Here is a 19,542-nt window from a genome sequence, read left to right on the forward strand (position 1 = left end):
GGCTTCTTTATTGTGCAGACTTCCTGCAGGGAGGCAGATGACCCCATGCACATATCAGCTACTGTTGGCCACTGAGAACACCAACAAACAATTTGTCCTGCTAAATTCACAATTTATCGATGCACTTTTTTGTTTTAGAAGACGGCACTGTGTTTTGTTGACGGCGTTGCTGGATGTAATGTTGTCCTGCAGGATCGTGTGTGATCATCCTGGCCTGTGGTCTGTTTTGCCGTCCAGTTGCTGATGGAAACGTCTCTCTGGAGGACTAAATTTCACCTGCTGCTGATGGATCTGAGCTGATGTGGCTGGAACGACTTGTAAGTGGGGACTTCTTCTCTCCTTTTAGTTTATGGAGAATAAATCAGGTCAGAGTTTTGTCATCTAGGCAGAAATCATAGATATTTTCACTTTATAACTGCATCACAAAGTCACTGCTTGTATATGCTTTTCAGATTTCTAGATTTGTGGCAATTTATTGCTGACAAATATCATCTTAAGTATTTATTTCACATTTCTAATTTTTAATATCTCATTATAGTTTATCCCACATGTAAAATTGAACTGAGGGGATTTGGTTTTAAACTGAACGTTTTCATCTTTTAACTAAATTTCTCACCTTGTTAAAAGCAAATACTAACTGATGGTGTTTTATTTTTTATTTCTTCCTCTTTGTGTATTAGCTTTTTACTGCAGCCTTACAGTAGTTGTTGTTCCGGATATGCCGTCGTATTGATTCATGAAATCACCTCGGGGCTCAACCAGTTAATCAACAGTCAGCAAAAAAAAAAAAAAAAAAAAAGAGGTAAAATTAAAGATTGAGTGAAGAAACGGATTAATTCAAATGGTAGTAATGAAAGCAGTGGAAGAATAACTGATTATGTTCAGGAATTAAAGATTCATTTATGTAATAAAGTTGAAGAAAAAAGGAATGGATCACACTGGTTGCAGTGCTCTCTTTAATTGTTTCATTCCATCTCAGTGAACTTCAGTCGTGTGTCCTCAGGAAGTAGTACGATTGGAAAACGCTTTTTTAAAATTCTTGTTATCGGCAATAAAAGACTACAGATGGACGCGTCCCACCGATAAAAAGCACAGCTTCGTCTGTTGTTCCGGTGAAGCTGAAAATAGCAGCCGGCAGCTCCGCCAACACATCTGGTTCAGAGCGATGACATCCCGCCTCGCCGAGCCCTTTTCCTCGGTCGCTGGGATGTTTGTTTTGCTCACCATGGCTTTCGGAGACAGCAGCCACATTCTCCTGAAGATGGATGGCAGGTTTGAGGAGAAAACAGAGGCGGACAGTACGTCCAGAGATCTTATCAGAGGGTCTGATTGTTACCGTCCTCAGGGGATCGGCATCGGGACTATTTGAAGAGTGAGACCACAGTTTGTCTTGATGACATTTAGACAAAATTACCACTCCAGACAACACGTCGAGGTGTTGACTTTTAGGAATACAGTAATATAAACCGCTTTCAACCAGTGTTTACATATCTGTTAGCACAGAATAAATTAAAGTACTTAGCTGTAATAACGCACACACTGAGGTTTTAGACGGCTAATGGTGATTCTCAACACTAAACGGTATTTGATTATTTTCTCCACTGTTTCATCACTAAAAAGCAGAGATGAGCCCAAGAACTCGACAATATATTTACCCTTTTGCACATTCTTCATTTTCAAGATAATTAGTTTTTGGTTAAAGTCTGTTTACCCAAACTATATCAATTTTCACATTTTGTGAATAATCCATCTTCAAAGATTCTAAAAATTTGTCTTGAGAGTGATGAGAGTTCTAAAGTGGACTTATACACTATATAGACTATAACAATTGGAAAAATGTAAAGTTGGAAGAGTTTGCAAGAACACGTGTATTATAACTGGTTGAGTTTATCAGTTGATATTCCTGAGATGACGCTAAGAGGATAGTCTCGTGCCGGAGAGCTGGGCCCATGAGAAATGACATTGGAATTAAAAATAACTTGGTGCAGCTGTCGTCTGGCAGGCGCTCCCGCAGTACAAACTAAACTGAAATTGAAATACCCAGTTTCCGAGTTGCACCGCAACCAAAGCAGTTTACGAGTTGGTGTGCGTTCCCACCCTCACCTTGGGTCACAAAGTTTTTCTCATGGACATAAGAATGATTTTCTAGTTCTAAACACGCTGACATGAGGACAAACCAAACTGTTTATGACGGGGTGAGCTCGGTCTTCCAGGACTAAATCTGAGGTAGAGCTGGTGGCATTGAGATGAAGTCGCTCTGAAATGTTTGGATTCCAAGCTGAACGTACTACTGCAGGTGTAAAGGGGAGAACCGGCTGGATTAGGGTTAAAGGTCAGCCCAGGTCTGGCAGGATGGGGATCTTGAAGTCAGGCTTAGAGCAGCTTTGGCCTCCACTCAGGATGAGCTGGAGGAGGTTGCAGGGGGCAGGGATGTCTGGGTCTTTCTACTTGAAATATCAATACTGCAACGTCATGTAGACTAAAGCTTCAGACAGATTGTGACGACGGCCGTCTGTCTGACTTCTTATCGGACTTCGGCTCAAGACTGGAGGTATCGTCACGTTGCTCCGTGTTACATACGTGACGAATCCAAATCTACACAATCAGAAATACTAAAATGGATATTGGTAAACGGTCCTAAATTAGTTTTAACAAATGAAAAAATTAAAAGAAAGCTTTGCTTTATCATCTGGTAAATTTACCACTTGTGTCTGCGACAGTCCAAAGTTTTTAAAGCTTTGTCTTTATACCCAGTTTTTGTGTTCACTTGACATTTGTGGTCTGGTACTGTACACTGAACATCTGAGGTTTTAACGGTCGTTCCAGAGAAGCAAGTCTCATGGGTTTTTTTTTTCTTGTGTGCTGTGTGAACATCTCCAATGAATAACTTCTATAGAAATGTTCCACCTCCTACGGGTTCCCACATCTGAGGGCAGTGGGGTGGTTGTCATGTTAGCAGAAGTTTGTTTTGATTGGTTTGGGGTTAAGTTTGTCTTATTAGTAATACTGAGCTGGAAATTCAATGCCATAATTAAAAAAAAAAAAAAAACTGTTCTATTTGATCTATGGTCAAGGGGATAAATGATTTTAGTTATTTTTTATAGTTTTTTTAAATCAAGTGTGAGCAAATTTGTGTTAAAGAATATTTTGAATATAATCTTTTTTTTTTTTACTGCTTGTATTTTTGAGGTAAAAAAATCTTTTCCACAACTTCAGACCACAAAACATCTGACTGCATATTTGGATGAGCTTCACTCAGCTGGGTGTTTGGTGGTCACCACAGTCCGTGGCAAGTTCAGTCTTTGGCGGACTGCTTTTTTTATCTTGCAGCAAGGCTTGATTTGCCAGAGAGAAATGCATAAACTGTAACATTGAGGTTTAGTTTAGTGTTTCTCAATAGTTTCCTTCCACCTTACTTCAAGGCTTTTTTTCCCTGAAGAAATGGAGAGTGCAGACGATGCCACCATTTGTATCTGTATCTAATGTAGAACAAAAATGAGCGTAAGATACTGTCATGACATTTTGTCTATTAATTTGTATATTCTTCACCAGGAATATCAGTTAGTTGGTATTCTCCATGTATACCTGGCTACTAGTATGAGCTCCAGTGCCATCAGACATCAGCCCGCCTCCACACAACAGCACCTGACCACCTGTTAATTAGTAATGCTCTCTAAATTAAATTAAAGTTACTTCTCCAAGTCACTGTGTGTTACTGTTGTAACGTCCAACAGGACAAGTGTCTTGTCTGCAAAGCCGCTTTATTATTGAACAGAACTGGGTTCTCCTCCAAACGGACACATGCTCCGTGCTCCGCATGCTCACCTGACCTGCCCCCTTCTTCACTCTCAGCCAATCACAGACCAGCTCGCTCAAACGGTGCGTTCAGGTGACACAAAAGAATAGGAACTAACAAACATAATCACAAAATCATATCATTGCAACAAGAACACAACTGCAGAGGTGTTTTTTTTTACACAATTTTTGTAATTTTCCTGAGTAAAAAGATATATTGGCGGGAAGCCCCGCCCCTTTTTTCTGAGTTTTTTGCAAAACCGTGTGTTGAGACGGTCGGGGGTGTTGTCGGCAGCTGCTGAAATTAACTTCAAGGTCACTGTGGCAACACTGGTCACGACTTTGAACCGACAAAATCTTTTACCTAATTAGCAGAATGTAACCGTGTCAGGGAGTTGATGGATGATGTTGAGCCTGAATACATCTATCGGGATGCTAAATGCTAACCTCCAAATTACTGTTTCTGCAGCAGTAGGGTTGTGGCTCACCCTAACCAAATTACCATAACCAAATAAATTGTCTTAAATTTTGATTTGTGTGACCCCCCCTACCCCCAAAGACTAATTGAATAATCTAAAATAATGTTTCTATTTAGTCCACACCGAAAATATTCCTACTCATGCAACATTCTTTTATTGTGTTTGATTTCATTTCCAACACCAGTTTATTCAGTATTGACTTGGTACAGTAATGTTTGACTGAACACAGACATGTTTATCCAGTAGTTCAACCAGAACTAATCAGGCTGACGCTAGTTCTCCTGGTCTCTGTTGTCTGAAGCACTTGAGAGCACAACGCAGCTGCTTCAGGATTTTTTTTTTGAGTTTTCAGTCTGAGCCAGTCACTCAAGGAATCTTTATCTCATCTCATATTTCCCTCAAATGGTGATGACGAAGAGCTGGAAATGATGGAGCTGTCTCAGCTTGGTGTTTACTGGAGAGTTAATGGAATTGAGAAAAAAAAATCATTGATGTAAAGAGAAAACCATCAAACTGACATTTTCCAGTAGTTTGCAGGAATGAGAGCATTTGTTTTGACGCCACCGGCTCTTTCCACATTCCCACATTTCAAAATGAGAGCCTCCACCGAGTACAAGATTTTATATTCGCAGCCATTAAGAGTTGGGAAGGTTGGAGCTGCACAGTGTGATTTAGAATCCATTAACAGTACAGAACATCTCACGTGAAAATGCATAATTTTTCACGTTTATACACCAATGTTTTGAAAGTGATGCAGCTCTCATGTTGAGCCACTAGTAGGTGCTGCTTTTATGTAATAAAACCACTTACTGTATGCACGCAGAGAACAATACGCTGTAAACATTGAAGCTCCTTTCAACTGTCTTTCTTTGTTGTTCTGGCCCACTCCGTATCTGTATGTAAGAAATAAAATGTGTGTCCACATGTGGTTCAGATGGTATTCAATTCAGGAGTGAAGAGCACACACCGCATTCGTTATGAATGAATCCTTCTCACGCTGGGGCAGAATGATTTTCTACCACCATAGTGCAATCAAATGGACACACAAATGCTTTTTTTGTTTTTGTTTTAAGAGCTGGAACCACCCCTGCTGCACTATGTTTGGGTGTACTTGAGGGATGAGGTGATGATATATCATTTCCATATAATCTCTTCCATGCTGCACACACGTTTGATTCACGCAGATGATCTAAAATTTTACTTTGCGAGCTGAGAGAGTATCTCACCGCTTTTATCCGCTACATCCTTTTGTCAAACATAAAAGGATCTTGAAAAGATAATGATCAATTGCAGACATTTTTGTCTTCCCTGTCAACTGCGGAGAACAATGGGGTGCTGTGCCGCCTTAATGTGGCTCGACAGCTTGTTTGAAATATACTGTATCTACATGACGTATTCATTTTAAGCCAGGGTTGTAAACTTGATGCCCTTCGAGCAGCAAAGGCTGTGCTGACAGTTATCAATGGCTGGTCGGCTCGTCTGCACATTATTCTTCGACACGCTGCATACGGAGCAGTTTTTGGATATTGGTGCTGCAGTATTTCTCTCCATCAGGATATTCAGTGTTACCAGAAGGCTTTCATTAATAAAATGCAATTACAACTAATATATATAGTAGAATCGTTTTTTATTCCCGACTAGTTTATAACTTGAAATGGCCTGCTTCTCATTTTAATCTGATCGTGTAACATTTCTCGTTGGCTCGCCTCCGAGATTTTTATGAAAGCTATTTCTCAAGCACACGAAACACTGGAGACAACCGTCCACACTGTACTACCCACATAGTTTCCATATGTCCCCCTGTCCAAAAGCAGAGGCGGCGAAACTCCTGCAGCTGCGTTGCATAAAAGAGCTGAGTAACCAAGGCCAGACCGAGTGGCCTCTGTGAAGACCGTCCATCTCCCACAGTGGGAAGATTTCAGCTGCCTGAATCGACGCAGGCCTGCAGGAGATATGAGGCCCTGCTGGACGCAGTTATAACTCACTTCTTACCTGCTTCACAAGTTGCCTGTTTTCAGCTGCGCGACCATTTGCGAGACAGCGCATGCACAATCTGGTACTTTTTAAGCCGCAATATTGAGGTTGGGTACGAATATCTCTGGACTTGAGCACGTTCACTGGAAGTCGAGGCTCCGAGAACAGGAGGAACAACACATCTGATTGTAATGAGAAGCACATTTCCAGGACTTCTGTGGAGCTCGGTGATGATAAATGAGAAATGGGCTTCACTTCTACGGCACGTTTTCACCACTTCAGCGTCACACAATCAGTCCCAACCACTTATTCCCGTGCACACATTCACACGCAGTGGCACAAATGGCAGCAGCTCTTATTTCAGATGCTCGGCCATCATGGGAGCAACTTGGACTGGGGGAGATGCAAGTCAAAGTAGAAAGACATTCACTAAGGCTTCATGATTGAAATTAATGATTGAAAAAAAAAAAAAGTGCTGCGTTTTTATATTTCTTGATGCGTTTGAGAAACAATCCTTTGAATTCCCGGCACACCGATCATATTGATGCATCAGCAAGTTACTGATGAGTGACATTAGATAACAATGCATTGTGTTTAAACTACTACAAAGCACAGCGGCAGGTTAATGCCATTCATGAGAGAGATGGCCGAAAAGTTTCAGTTTAAGAACTTTTGAATTGAACAAGCCTATAAAATATGGATGAAAAACAGTAAATTGCTTTATTTTTTAATATTGGAAGCTTAAAAAACACAATCGACATTATTGTATTTTCTGTTTGTCTGTATGTATATTTGGTTGTCATCTACAAAATTTTTTCTTGTATCAGATACAGATACTATTAAAATGTGATTAATTCTCTTGAATCAATTAGATATATATGTTTTTTTTAATTTAGTCCCACTTCCAATCAAAAGATTTGTTATGAGGAATTGTTCACAACAACTTCAAAAATATCCCAACTGCAAGCTACATCCAGGTCAACTGTAGTCTGTCTGAGCCCGAGTCATGTCTCAGATTATTTTTTAGTGCAGTTTTCTTTGGCAATGAAGTTTGTGTTGGAGCAGAATTGTTTTAATTAGCGTGACTGTTCTGTGTCGTATTTAGTTTCGAAATGATGGGGGTATTTTTAACTTATTGGCTAGACCTTCAATTGAGAATCATAGGACGTGATTGTGTTCCGAGTTCAGCCAAATCATCTGTCCTCATTAGAATAAAGTGATTTTCCTGACTCGACACAGCATGTATGGTTTGAAGCAGTGGTTGGGATGTGGTGTGGATTTCTTTTAAGGTTTCTAAATAAATCTGAAGGGCAGAAACATCTGCATAAGTTATTTTTTCCGTCCTTGTTCATTTTATCTTGGCAACTTAATAATGTGAAAATGTTGATAAAGACAAGATTATTTGGGGTTATTAAAAAAAAAAAGACTTGAAAGAACTGCTGTAATACATTAAAAACAGTTTTAACATGATCAAACTGACGGTCATTTCATTGTCAGATGCTCCGTTGTGCAAAGCTGAATACAGGGACTTAGCAGGATTGCAGTTGGCATTTATGTCATCGACACTCCAGAGAGGATTAATGTGGAGATGTAAACGCCACCAGGGGCCGTGGATATCTGAGCTCGGCCATTTGCAGCTTCATCCTGGTACATTTTCTGTTCATGTGCTGACGGCGCGGTCAGAAATCCCAAGAAGATTTGTTGAGGGAGAATCGGCATGTTTCTACTGTTATGTCCAAGTTGGAGCTTTTCAACGTCATTCAATACAACACTGTCGTCCATGTGTTTGGCATTTGGAGTAATCCAGACTTGTGACTTGTCTGAAAACGACATCAAAGATGAGCCATGAAACCCAGCGCTGTTTCTGTAGCCATCCTCTATATTTTATCCAACTTGCAGGAAGGCTGGAGCCGATCCCAGCGGCCATTTGGGGGAATTCAAGCGACAGTCTGGATCGGTCGCTCATCAAAGGACAAACACAGAGACACAGTCGCATTCACAAGTTTTAAAGTCGCCAATCAATCTCAACTATACATTTTTAGGCTGTTTAAGGGGAACCAGGATCGGTATTTTCACCTGAACCTGTAAGGTTATTTATGCTGGGGCAATTATGACAAATGCAGTTAAAAGTAATGAGTTTATTTTAAAATTCAAGCATTGTAGCTTTTCAGAAGACGATTAGTAACCCTTTATCACCCTCTTTACTTCAGAGGACTGAAAACCACTGGAGCGTTCAGTCGTGACAAAAGACACTCCGAATGAAATGGCAGCAGGTCTTTTCTGTCTTTGTCTGCTTTAATTGACAATTTCTCTCCGGACCTGATAAAGAACATTTACTCAGAAAAATTAACTGGCCAGAATAAGAGGATGAAGCATGAACATTATACCATTATGTGGGCTAAATAGACGGCATGTTGATGCAGTGGTTGGTACCGTTACCTCTGGCCTGGAGCTTTTCTGTATAGTTTTCATGTCTCCCTGTGTTTTTATGGGTATTCTTGCTTCTTTCAACAATCAAAAGGCATAGAACTTCGGCTAATTGGTGACTACATTCCCCAATTGCATGTTTTTGGACTGTGCCACCCACAAGTTGATCATGTGAAAAAGAAGACACTGCCTAACCCTCTTTAATATTCAACCCTTGTTAGTGTGGCATGTTCCTTCATTAATGATAACATTTTACATAATGCTCTATTTTAAAGTTGGTGACATCAGGGCTTTCTTTGTGGGAGGGAAACAGTTGCACTGCTTCCTGTTGCAGATTCTAACACCGACTGTGAGGATGATTGACTATCGCTGATCCCGTTAAGGATAATGGGCCCTGTCGTTTATTAAGCACTCAGCCAGCAGAGCCGAACGCCACCGCTAACAAAGACCCCATTCAGTAACGATCAGTCACTAGTGTCACTCTAATCCTTACACTAATGCCTGGACGTGCAGATCCTCTAATCTGTAAAGAGCTCGAGCTCATTAGAGTTAACTGCGCTGGGACAACAAAGGGAAGCGATCTCCGCACGGTCCAAGCCGCTCTGCGTTGTGGCTGCGATCAGAGGCTCTCGGCAGATGTGCTGCCGAGCCTCGGGAGGCGACCTGAGAGACATCTGTGATTCCTTCAGAGCCATATTAGTTCATGTTTGTGCAAGCTGTGATGTCTCTGGTCTGCTTAATGTCTGCTGTTGGCCTTTAGCTGCGACTCTGTGGTGGATTGTGAGGACTTAATGCCGCGTAGGAGTATGTAAGACTCTCTATCAAGCATTGCCTTTAATTGCCACTGAAACCACTGTTAAGAAAATATCAAACATTAAATTTCTCCCCTCGTTACCACTATTTGGCCGTCTGATAGTATTTGATCTATTCCTCACCTCAGTCATCAGCTCGTACCAGCAGCTCGTCATTATTTCACCTCATATATACACTCCGGTGTTTTCGAATTGTTTATTTTGTGGTATTTACTGCAGTGGACCAGCTGCGATGAAACAAATCGATAGCAGATGTAGATTCTTACGAGTGTCTCCTGCGAGTGTCACGAGCTTCCAAGAGTTATAGTGGGTCATTAAAACTAATGAAAGGTCATCTAAGAAGGAGAGTCCCTGTATGTGTGTGTGTTTACGACTCACTGACAGCTTGTTGGTCGTAAATCCCTGATCTGATGAGACCTTTTCTGGAAAACTTTAGCCACAATTTTGTACTTTTGATAAACAAGTATTATGGATTGGACCATGGGAGTAACTGAATTATGCAGTCCATATAAAGAGTGTTCATTCTTCCTGAAGGTATAATTGGATTTACAGAACATTAGATGAAAACGGATTTATTATAACTGTATGTATGTATATTTTTGTTGATATCAAAAAAATAGTCCACTTAGGACCCGAATCAGGAGGACACCAGTATACTGTGAATAAAATCTAGAGCACCATATCAAAGTATTTGACAAAATACAGATGAGGGGTTAAAAAAAAGATCCAGTAGAACCAAGTTTCTCAGAGATAATATTTAAATACAGTTTGAACAGGAGTTTTAAACAGTGTCACAACCTTTTCAAAAATAAACTTATCTGGGAAAGTGACTGTAATGATGTGTACGTAGCTGTATTATTGTGGTTTTAGCTGTGAAAACATCAGCTGAGCTGTCAGCACTGTGTGTGTGTCTGACGGATTTACTCTTCAAGTTCTGCTGAAGTTACTGCACTCGGTTGGTGGAAGAAGATCCACTTCTGAAAAGAGACAGATTTGTCCAGGAATGACAATGGGTGGGGAAAATGGCAACATCCAGACCGCGCCTGTAAATTACTGTCTGTCTAAAGCTCCTAATGTATCCCAGATGCCGTGGATGCAGACTAAAGCTTAGAGTTGCTTCATTACAAGCGACTCCAAGAGTTTAGTAAAATAGTAAATGAGCATGTTTTTAGAGAGAGGAAGAAGTTCGGTTACTACAACAGAAGGAGGTAGTTCTAATGAGGCACAAAGGCTGGCGGCCAGTGAGGTCGTTGAACATCAGGGCCCTCAAGGCTTAAAGTGGTACTGCAGTGTTTGGTCCATCAGCTTCAAGCAGAGACAAAAGAAAGGCTTTATGTGTGTCTGCGTGTTGAGTTGAAATTAGGCTTTACAAGTAAACAGCCAGTGGAACTTCACCAACTCCAGCAATGCCACTTGTTTCATGATTATAATCAATTCCTAATACATCTTTACCTGAAATTGTGTTGACAAAACAAAGTGTTTTTTCAGTAAACCTAATTTCAGGTTCTTGTGGTGTGCTCGAAAGGCATTTTTGATTGTTTCTTTAAGGAGACTTCTCATCTTCCAGATAGTTTTAATAATTGCTCGACATTTCCATGTGTAAGTTACCAAGTAAATACCATTGCATCATCTATGTTTTCATTAAAAACTAATTTCCTTTTTGACATTTCTTCTCTTGGGAAATACAATCATATTGAAACTGTCTGCTCCACCTTTTATACTGTCATTACCTGTAGTGTAAAAACAAGGGTGTGCATCGTTTTATTCTGTCATTATTTATGATCGTCCATATTCACATGACTCAGTCAATGACCTTTTTCAAACTGAGGCGGACTGTGATTCACTGAGCTCCTCTATTGAAGTCCTCTGAGGTTCAAGCTGGAGACACTTTTCACTTTTTCTTTGGTGCCAGTTTCAGTCTGTTGGGACGACAGAGAATTGTCCCGAATAGCATGTCAAAACAGCAGCATGAACAGGACGATCCAGCTATGATTTAAAGGAAGGAGTGCCGCTGTATAAACTACCAGTGGATGTTTAGTCTTGGGCAGCTTCGCAAAATATCACTGCAGCCAAAAAGGATCCTGAATAATCTCTTCGTCAAATGGATTGTCCCTGAACTGATGAATGTAAGTTTAAAAAAAATCTATAAAGTTAAAGATTCTTGATTCGTCAGTGGCTGGGATGTGTTCTGGCTTCCATTGGGATTATCATTGGTGAACATTTAAATAGAAGATTTTGCACATTTAGGTGGTTTTGTTTGCATCAAAAGGGAAACATTCAAAACTCAACTTGAGTGTGTGGGGTTGCCTGGTTGCCTGGTTGCCTGGTTGCCTGGTTGCCTGGTTGCCTGTCTCTGTTTTTGCTCTGTGATGGACTGGCGACTTGTCCAAGGTGTGTCCTGAGCTCGTCTGTATTACGCTGGGATTGGCTCCAGCACAGAAAACGGTATAGAAGATGTATGTGTGACTGACCAACAAAAGAATATACACTTTGCATGAAAACGTGATTTAAAGTGTGATTAATTGCAATGAATTGACTATTTTGAGATTAACTGATTGGCAGCCTTTATGTATTCTGCCTGGTTGTGACAGGACAGAAGTCAGAAGCAGGAATATGACGGAAAAATTAACAAAACTAATAAAGTCAATAAGCCGATCAGCTTCTTAATCTCTGATGCTGGAAACGGCAGATTGCCATGAGATGAGGGGGAAAAGACCAAACTGGTGTAAATTAGGTGGAAGAGAGAGAGTTTTTGGAAGGTCAAATCTGAAACCACAGAGACATTAACATTGTCTACTTTTCTTTTATTCCAAATTGTATCATGATCACAGGACTTAACATTGTCTCACATCCCATGTTCACCTGATATTATACTTCTTTCCACTGGAATTTAACTGAGCACATATTCTCTGACTTGTAGAGGTCATGTGTTGAGTAGATCTTTAGCCAGATTGATGTGGAGTCACTTCTCTTGTCAGATGGTTCATTCGTCACAACATCTCAACTACTGCTTAAATGACTTTTGACTCCATTAAGGGAATATATTTGTTTTACCATTAATGATACATGAAGTTTTGGATGTATTGACTTGAACTTTTGGTGAGATATTGTTGGTCCTTGGTGGGTGGGTTAACTTCCTGTCATGACCCCATGACCTTTTCTTTAGGGGGTTGACGTTTGTGGTTTTTCAGCCTCCAGCTTTTAAATGGACTTCCGTGAAATGTGCTTCAGATATTCACTGCAGGATGATACACAGTATGTTTACTTGTAAAATCATCAATCAACCACAAACCTTTTGGGAGCAATTCAACATGAGCCCTTGGACAAAGTGTGGCTGGTGTTACTGATGTGCTTAGACTCTCAATCTTGTTGAATCGCTGTCACTTATAAGGATTTTGCTCCTTCCGATGCAGATATTGCTCAGATTGTTCAGCTGTAATCAGAACTGTCATTTGTTTATACTGTAGGTTCGGTAGCAGCTGCATTGCAGATCAACAGCGGTGCGATGCTGGGCCACATGGCCTGTGTGTGCAGTGGGAAGTCCATGTGAAACACATGTTGAGTCCTAAATTAAAAGGGGAGACCACAGTTTGACCTATTTGCTTCGTTCCACTGGCATTTTCTCATTCTCCCTGGGCCGCCTGCAGACGGGATCCCCGGGGTCAACTCGAGCTGGGCGAACATTTGATTTGATGGATGGTGACAGAGTTTTATGAGTGTGTCCTCAGCCTGCGAGTGCACACACTTCAATCCCATCACAGACATGCACACAGTTCCTGCTTTACATTATGAGATCCTGAAGCCCAACGTGCTTGGTGCAGGTTCTCTCCAATGGGATTATAACGCATTGTGTTGTTTTGTATTTCTGTGAACTAACCTATAAAATTATTAGAAATTGTTTTCTTATTACTTTTGGAAGTTGCAAACAGAAAATCTAGAAACATTATTGGCTTTGAAGGAAATGCTAACAAACTGTAATTAAATAATTATAGGATTTTAAACCGTTAAAGTGAAACGCACCCACTTTAGATTATACCTTTGTAACTTACCGTGCTCTGACTGTCAATGTGTGAATATGTTAAAGATGGCAACAACAAAAGTTTTCAACTATTTCAAACACGCTTCATCTTTTAATATTCTTAATTATTTTGTCTTTTGAGCTTAAGGTTGATATATTGTGTGTAACACATTGGCTCACTGTAGTTGGTGTAAAACACTTTTTGAATAAAGATGGCTTGGATTTTATATTTATGCCATTCATTTTTGATTGTTTTTCATAAGATTTGGTAAATCACAAATTAACTTTGAAGTTATTCGAGTTGTTTTTGCAGGTTGGTGTTCTCATCCTTACTAATAACTGTAGGATTGAACCACTGGTGGAAATTGCGGGGGGATTGAGGGGCCCCTTCTTTGAAAATAGACAAGAGTGGCTGCCTCCATAATATAACGTGAGAAAACTGTTAGTAAAAAGGTGTTTGTTCCAATTTTATTCTGGATTTGCAACTTCAAGAAACCCTTACTTTTGGTCATTCTGTAGACAAACCAATATGTTTGTATCTTTAAATATTATCCTTCACCCCTCCATCTGCATCACAATGGATCAGTCCAAACACACAGGACCACAAAGACAACAAACACTGTTGTTGTTTTTATGTTTTGTATTTAATGAAATGTGACAAATCTACTTAGCCCTGTTGCAGCACAATTGAATTAGGATTTATGTTTTACTCAATAAAGATCCAGTGTGCAGGATTCAGAAGGATTAATTTAAAGAAATGAAGAATAATAAGCATGATTTGGTTTTTAAAGAACTTTAAATCCATTTTAACATAAAACTGCAGTTATTTTCTTCTGGAATATACTCAACATCAAATTACTGCGATTATATATTTTAAATGCAGCAGTTATCATGTACTGTATTTGTGATTATAGTTATAAACGTAGATTGGAAATTAAATTCTGCAATTTCAAAACTGAACGGCAAAATATTATCTACTACAAAATTTCTCCCCATGAAGGATTTCCCCTCTTTGCTTTTTCCTGTGTGATATTAAACTGTATATTATTGGTGTGTTTTGTTCAACGGGACCTTTGCAGTCTTTTGACGCTGTAGTGAGTACAGAGATGGGTTTAGAAGAAGAATGTAATGAAAACCTCACACAGTCTGAAGCGTACAGTAACCTCTCGTTGTGGTAACTTTGAAGCGTGTTTCCCAGCAGGACGTCACAAAAGTTTGTGCTCACAAACTACAAACAGCAGCTTACCAGGCAGCCTGGACTCACTTAAAAGACTTAAGCCGATAACTTGTCTTATCCCCATCTAATCACATACAGATTAAACAGCAGAGGCTGTCTGGTGGCGGCACACTGCCCGATTCTCCCAGCTGAGCCTCGCGCCGTCGCTCAGTTGGTCTTTCGGCTGCGTCTTCGAGTCGACCTCAACTGATGTCACAGATTTATTCGCAGCAGCTTCTCTTTTATTGAAATCCAACGTGTCCGCCCAGTTTAAAATGAATAATGCATCTGTTTCCTGCTCGTTCCATCTGTTAAGAGTGTGAAGATGTAACCGTGTCCGCACGGGGAAAATAACAGTCAGACCACAGAAACGTTTCCTGCAGGAACTGGAGACCAGTTTAACTTTTTTTATTTGTCACTTTTATTAACTTAATGGGAAATTATGCCCCAGATTTGTAGCATTAGGAGCTTCTTGGACACGACTGCAGAGCGATTTACACCAAGTCCTTCTCAGAGGGTTTAGTGTACAGCTTAAAAAAATAAAATATATATATATATATACAAGTTGGGTGATGGAAGGATAATTTCCATGAATATGACATGACACTTTGACACAATGTGCCCAGAAGTGAAATCTGCAGCCTCGATCATGACGAGAAAATCGTAAATCATTACCACAGTTAATCTAGTCGAAAGCAAATGTCTGTCTGTGTGCCGTCGCCAGTCTGAACTCACTTTTCCTCTCATTGCCCGGCTTTCCCCTCTAATTTTCCGGCACGACCACAAGCACCGCTCAGCTCTGTCATGACTCCCAGTAACAGTGGCATCTCATTTAGAGGCTGCAGCCCGAGCTCTGCATCCATTAGGAGGGAGGACGCAGCTTTGAAAGAGAAGGAGGGAGTGAGACTGACGGCTATTTAAGGGCTTTTTTATTTTTTTTTTTAAAGCACTGGGGGTCTGACTTAAACACTCCTCACACTTTATAAGACATTTTACTCCCACTCTCTCTCCCTCTCTCTCTCTCTCTCTCCTTCTCTCTCTCTGCTTGTGATTCACTCTGTGGCAGTGAGGGAGCTGAACTCCCATCCTGGGCTGTGAATGGTGAGAGGATAAGATAAGGAGACGGCTGGAGGAGGACTGCCACCCTGCTGGAGGGGCTGCTGGAAGACGGAGCTGTGACATTGCTGGATCTGTGACAACTTGCAGGGGAGAAAAAAACCTAAACAAAAAAACTCCACACAGATAGGTAAGACATGTTTATGCATTTCTCTAAGTTGATATGATGTATTTTTGTCTTTGTTTTACTTTCAATGCACAAATGTTTGCAAGTTGCAGTTTTTGCAGAAATGCAGGCTACCGAAGCACCAGAAGGCAGTGATTTGACTTTTATTGTGTATGCATTCTTGGTGAATACTGCAAGTTCGTCCTCGCTTGCGCAGCAGCCAGTGCAGGAATCAGAGGTGATGACTTGACTGCTGAGAGGGTGAACATGTGGAGGAGTTGTCGGGCGAGAAGCCGGCGCACTTTAAGCCAACAGAGATGCCTTTAAAGTGTTTGTCAAAATTCTCAGGAAAATATGGATTTGGAAAAAAAAAAGCCCTTTGTGTCTTTGTGTGTATGTGTTTGTGCGTGCACGTGGCCAAGACATGCATGAGAATGGCTCGGGATGGAAAGCCTGATGATTCATCACACTACCTTGGAGGGATGCAGTTCATTGTGCATCATTTTTCCATCAGAGAAAAAATAAGAAAAAAGTTGGCAGCAGGAGAAAAGAAGGGAAAATAAAAATCTATTCACCTCATTAGCTCAACTTAATTTAAATCGAAGTCTGGTCCACTGTGGTTTTAATGTTTGTTTTATCTTTTTTTTTTCTTCCTTTTTCTTCCATGGTTGATTTGACTCACCAGTTCATTGAAATGAGTATTTCAGCTGACAAAGACTTTAATTGTTCACTTCATTTGACGTGCAGCTTTCTAAACTGCACAAACACACACAGCTTTATTTATAAATGCACCTCATGTTGGAGGCATTCAGACGGGTGATGATGGTTTACAGGCTCTCTGCTATTTGCTGGCTGTCCTCCTGCCATGTGTCTGCGCAGGAGAGTAAGAAAAAGGTGTTTCAGGCAGCAAACCTCGTTCAGCAGGGACAGCTGGTTTAGTAGCTGGAGCTCCCCCCTCGAGGCTTGTCTTGCACTGTTTCCCTCTGCCTGACCTTGACCCAGACAACCAGAGGTCGATCGTAACTCATAATCACACACCTTTTTAGGGGTTTTTGTTTTTATGGATAACGTGTTGAATTCCTCTCTCTGAGTCTCAGTCAAAAGGTGTCGAACAAGAGTGTGGGGATTTAGTGTTTAACAAGTTGTGCTGTGACATTACAGTACAGAAAATTCCACTATGGAGATATGAGTGTTATATAACTGCAGACTGTGTGTCAGCTCTGTGACTGTGACAAGCGCGTTGGACCTTTTAACATTGTAAATCTGCTCAGACTTTCTAGAATCAGGTGTGTTTTTTTATGAGCACAGATGGCAGTTTGTTGATCTGCATCAGTGCAGAAGTATCTTATATCCTTGACAGCAGTTACATGCCTGTGTGCCAGATAGTTAATAATAAATAAATAAAAGATTGGTTGATTAATAATAATGAAAAGTGACATGTCAAGATTGCTTGGTGATTCTGACTGCATTGACTTCACTCACATGCCTGAGAAAATGCAAGACATTATTACATGGAATAGTTTGTAATGGAAAATAAATGCCTCAAAAGATGCTTGATAGATGCAGATTACTTCTTATATTTTAAACAAGCAATAATTCAGCTTAGTCATATGCATGAGACATACCAGCAATTTATCGCACTGCAGTCTGGAATAGAAAAATACGAGGTGGTGACATATTTAGCTTCCCTCTCATGATGAGAAGCAGAAAACACACAGTTTGCTTACTTGCCAGAGGAAACAAGGATTAAATTGTCACATTCATCTCTTTGTAACACCTGAAACAATAACCAAATGTGACATATTTGGGTTGCTTATTTTGTGCAGAACTTTATTATATAGAATTCAGTGGTGGGAAAAAAGGGAAAATAACACATAGAACCTGTAACTATTCAGTTTTTATTAAACATATTTAGGGGAAAAGGCACAGTGGTCGGATTCAAGTGCCAAAAAAATTATAAAAATTACATTACATATTAATAGGTGCAGAATCTAAATATATTTAGTTTACTAATGTGCATTAGAAAGAAAGATGTATACGATTGCATACAGGTAGACGCATTACACAGACCGATCAATTTCTGAAAATTGCCCCGTTGGTGTTCTCCGTGTTGGTGTTCTTAAAGCCCCACACGAGGGTATCTGACCTGCAGCCGGCGGGGAATGTGTAACCTGCTAATGAGGTGCTGCATTTTCAGTCACTGCATCAGCTACAGAAACCGCTCCAATTAACGTTCTCGCGATGATTTCCATCTGGGCCAGATGTTTCCAGAATCGGGGTTTGCTCTTTACTGTCTGTGGAAAATAAAAGATAAATGATCGGATATGCGCAGACAGGCAGATGCAGGTGTTTACTGGAATCCCGACGCGGCGCTATAAGAAGTTTGCCATTACGACTTTATTTCCAGACGGTTGGTTTTCATGCATGTGGACGGTTTGTGCCAATCAGACATAATAAGAGGCAACAAACTTTGCATCAAGCCTGCGTGCAGTAGCACTCTCACTTATACTTAAAGCAGAGCTATTATGCAGATGCAGGACGAGTTCCTCAGGTTTTTTTTTCTACCTTTGACTCGGCAAAACAGATGCCGTCAGTCCAGGGCCAACATTCCCAGTTTCTCATTTCCACGCGGAAAAGTTCCCTTCTCGCTGCCAGCATGAGGGAAGAGTACTGAAGCTACAGCGACTGGATTCTAGCTTAGTAAACAGGTTATATTTATTTCAATTTTTTTCTCCAAATTCTCTTCCCATGTCCCGCTGTCAGACGAGATGTCCTTGGTCAACCCTGCAGCCTTCTCTCAGGGCCGTACTCTTGGCTTTTCCTAGTCGGCACTAATGTGGAGACTTTATCGGAGGAAAAAGAAACCTGTAGTCACCTCTGCATTAAACAGGCTGTCTGCGGGATTTTGTAAAAATGTTAACACATGCTGAAAGTTACCTCATGCGAACAATGGGTGTACTCCTGCTGCAATGCTTATCTAAGTAGAAATACAGATTGTTGCGGGGAAAAGCGTCTGGTGAAAATAGAAACATGGATTCGACATTGATACTCGAGTGAAAAGAAGTTCAGAACTTCGATGAACTCGGCCCGCCGTTACCGTGTGTCTGACCCAGAAACTTCAAACGTTATAACTAAGGAAGGCCAACAGCATGCAGTGATTTGCTTGTAATTGATTTGTCACTTGATTCTTCTTGAAAAAAGAAGTTGATTTGAGTATTGTGGACACATACTAATGCAAATGATGCTTCAGTCAGGCACCTCTCTGGAGGAGCGTGAAACTGGAGGATTAATGAGGCACTCCTCCGCCAGTAAACAGGAGTGTAGTGAAATTGTAACTCTGGAGATCTGAACAATGAGTCCACACACATTTCTGTCATTTAAGACTTGTCATCAATGCTTTTTGGTTTGCTTTCAGTTATTTGTCTACAAGGCTCGCTCTTTCACAGGAATCACGTTCAATAGATGCCGTTTCTCATTATGCAAAGTTGTTTTCTCCTCTCATCGACTGGAGATTCTGAACTCTGCTGCAACTCTGTTGAGCTAAAACGCACAAAGAGAAGATCAAATCTGTATAACTGTCACAACCTTCAGTGGCAAAC

The 19,542-nt window shown here is 40.6% G+C and overlaps 1 protein-coding gene across 1 annotated transcript in view; it reads left to right on the forward strand.

Annotated features, from left to right (window-relative positions):
• Window positions 1-19,542, forward strand: part of LOC308117965 (tenascin-like) — a 54,601-nt gene continuing 35,059 nt past the window's right edge. The window contains exons 1-2 of the mRNA XM_080477098.1: window positions 1-317; window positions 15,788-15,967. The gene's annotated coding sequence lies outside the window, so the exon portion shown is untranslated. The remainder of the gene's footprint in view (window positions 318-15,787; window positions 15,968-19,542) is intronic.

Source organism: Lipophrys pholis (assembly GCF_963383615.2).
Source record: "Lipophrys pholis genome assembly, chromosome: 12".
Classification (NCBI taxonomy): domain Eukaryota; kingdom Metazoa; phylum Chordata; class Actinopteri; order Blenniiformes; family Blenniidae; genus Lipophrys; species Lipophrys pholis.